General features: G+C 43.5%; 1 non-coding gene across 1 annotated transcript; it reads right to left on the reverse strand.

Moving 5' to 3' along the window:
* Nucleotides 1–1,368: 1,368 nt before the first annotated feature.
* Nucleotides 1,369–1,441, reverse strand: trnav-cac (transfer RNA valine (anticodon CAC)). The gene has a single exon. It is a non-coding gene; the product is annotated as a tRNA-Val (tRNA).
* Nucleotides 1,442–2,827: the final 1,386 nt, after the last annotated feature.

Genomic DNA, 2,827 nt, shown 5'->3' on the forward strand with positions numbered 1-2,827 from the left:
GGTAACCATGGCAGCCAAGGAAAATAGAACTGGAATATGAAAACAAATGTGTGAAACATAAGCGGGGATTGCAAGTGATCGGAAATAAACTCAGAAAAATAAAACACAAACGGTTGAAGAGCAGACGAGGTGGCCGAGAGGTTAAGGCGATAGACTGTTAATCCATTGTACTTTGCACGCGTGAGTTCGAATCCGGTGCTGATCGTGATAGGTTTATCTGGAGGCTGATATACCGAAGCTATCACTTTTAAGAATTCAGAGCCTACATCTTTTGTCACACGAAAGACAGAGGTCTTGGCTGGGAGTTGTGAATAATAATTCAAAACTGGGAGTTCTAATAATCTTAATAAATTTGGCCATAATACCAGAAGATATTGGGGCAGAACCCGGCCATTCCGTCCGTTCCATTATAGTTGATATATTATCCCTCTCAATGCCTTTCCCCTGCCGTATCTCCGTCACCTTTGACAGGGTTTATAATCAAGAACCTGTCAATCTCCGCTTAAAAATGGGATTGTGTTTTGGAGCCGGGACATAACGTTGCAACTTTATAGGACCGTGGTCAGACCCCACTTGGAGGACTGTACTCAGTTCTGGCCACGTCATTACAGGAAGAATGTGGGAGCTATAGAAGTCCTGGATTGGGGAGCATGCCTTATGAGAACAGGTTGAGTGAACACGGCCTTTTCTCCTTGGAGCGACGGAGGATTAGAGGTGTATAAGATGATGAGGGGCATTGATTGTGTGGATAGTCAGAGTCTTTTTATTTCCAGGGCTGAAATTACTAGCACGAGAGGGCAGAGTTTTAAGTGCTTGGAAGTAGGTACGGAAGAGATGTCAGGGGTAAGAATTTACGCAGTGAGTAGTGAGTCCGTGGAATGGGCTGCCGGCGTGGATGGTGGAGGCAGCTACGATAGGGTCTTTTAAGAGTCTACTGGAGAGGTACATGGAGCTTAGAAGATAGAGAGCTATGGTAACGCTTGGTAATTTGCGTAAAGTGCGTACATGTTCGGAACAGCATTACGGGCCGAAGCGCCTGCTTTGTGCTGAAGCTTTTCTCTTTGTCTGTGCTCGGTTGAAACCATAACGCATCCTCAGCTCTGCGACAACAGCTTCGAAATGCTAATTCTCCGATAACGCAGCCCGGATCATCCATAAATATCCATTTGTTCAAATCTGTTTATTTTCTCCTGAAAATTAAATATCATATTTATTCTTTCTTATTTATTTAATCTACATTTGTCAGGTTTGAAATACTACGTGCTGCTGCTAGGAAAGCGATCGTTCATGACATTTACACCTTGGATGCCCATGACAGTAAACTTGAACACGAACTGAAAAGTTGAGTCTCAATTTCATCCCGAAGAATGATTCTGCCCAGGATTGAACTGGGGACCTTTCGCGTGTGAAGCGAACGTGATAACTACTACACTACAGAAACTGTGCTATTGAGCAAAGACCCGAGGCATCCCACCCTTCTCTGAAGTACAGCACTAAGAACTAAATGTTGCCAACCGTTCCGTTCCGCTTTCAATATCAAGTATTAAAATTATGCGCGATATACAATGATATGCATTAACAATTTCATGTTGGTCAGGGCGCGACATGTAACAGGTAACTGAACTATGTTGGATCTATAAAGCAAGGAATTAAAACATCTTCATTAGTCTCAATTCCAGCAGTCTCCTCAGGGTGGCGCCCCGGCTCATGTGCTCATTTCAGCAATGCCTTTAAGATTTCTCACCCTGTCACTCTCGGACGTTCTCTTCACATCAGATTATAAAATAATTGAAGTGAGTGACTGAACCATGTGCCGATACATTTATAGACAACAGAATGCGTTTCAAGCCAGAGATACTTGTGAGATGATGCCGGCTGTAGAGTAATGAATTACGGCCAATCGTCCCACCGAGTCCGCACCAGCGCCAGACTTACCATCAGACTGATACTTCATTAATGATCATGTTCCAATCTGATCCGGCGGATTGCAACAAGACCAAAACATTAACGGCCAATTAAACGACCTATTGTGAACGAAAATTATATCGGTAACAATAACCTTCAGGAACGGAGCGGCAAGTCGATCAGCTCTGATGTCGCAGTGGAGTGATCGCATTGTAGCCAGAAAGATCTTACCATTGGAAACAGAAGTTCAGCATACCAGTAGAATCAGGGGAGGTGTCATGTATTTAACAGAGGTTGGTGACCACGCGACATGTGAGAATTAATTTATAAATCTGTCCTGAAATATAGCTTCATGTTGAGAGAGGGACAGAGGTAATGACATGTCGATACCATTTAGGGTATTGAGGCTACGATTAATATTTCAGGCGTGTGCCTGAAACTATTCGCCGATGCAAGTAAACATTGAGTTTAATCGACAGCAGAACGAACCAAGGCGAAGTGCAGTTAGAGCGTTTTCTGAAGTATGGCTTCAGGAAAGGTCGGGCTCGTTACTTCACTATTCTATTAATTGAATTGAGAAGACAGGAATATGGGGGACACGTGATGCCTTGACTCAACAAAGAAACCACTTATTCAGATAAGTTCAACAACGGGACGTGGGGCTACGCGTGTTGTACCAAAGACGGAAAATGCTTGCAGCAATATGGGCACATGTCTTGTAGTGAATTAGGGAGGATATACTGCGACGCTTGTAAACTCATGCTCTCTTGCCCAGATCAAAATCAAAGAGGTATCACTGCGAAGTTAAATAAAAAATAATAAGCACAGTGTCTCACAAGCACAAAATCAAATGCAACATTTCAGTTGAATGTTCAGCTTGAGAGCGCCCAGTCACCTGGGCGTTGCAAGCATTAAGATCATG

This window comes from Hemitrygon akajei, unplaced genomic scaffold (genome assembly GCF_048418815.1).
Source record: "Hemitrygon akajei unplaced genomic scaffold, sHemAka1.3 Scf000062, whole genome shotgun sequence".
NCBI classification, from domain to species: domain Eukaryota; kingdom Metazoa; phylum Chordata; class Chondrichthyes; order Myliobatiformes; family Dasyatidae; genus Hemitrygon; species Hemitrygon akajei.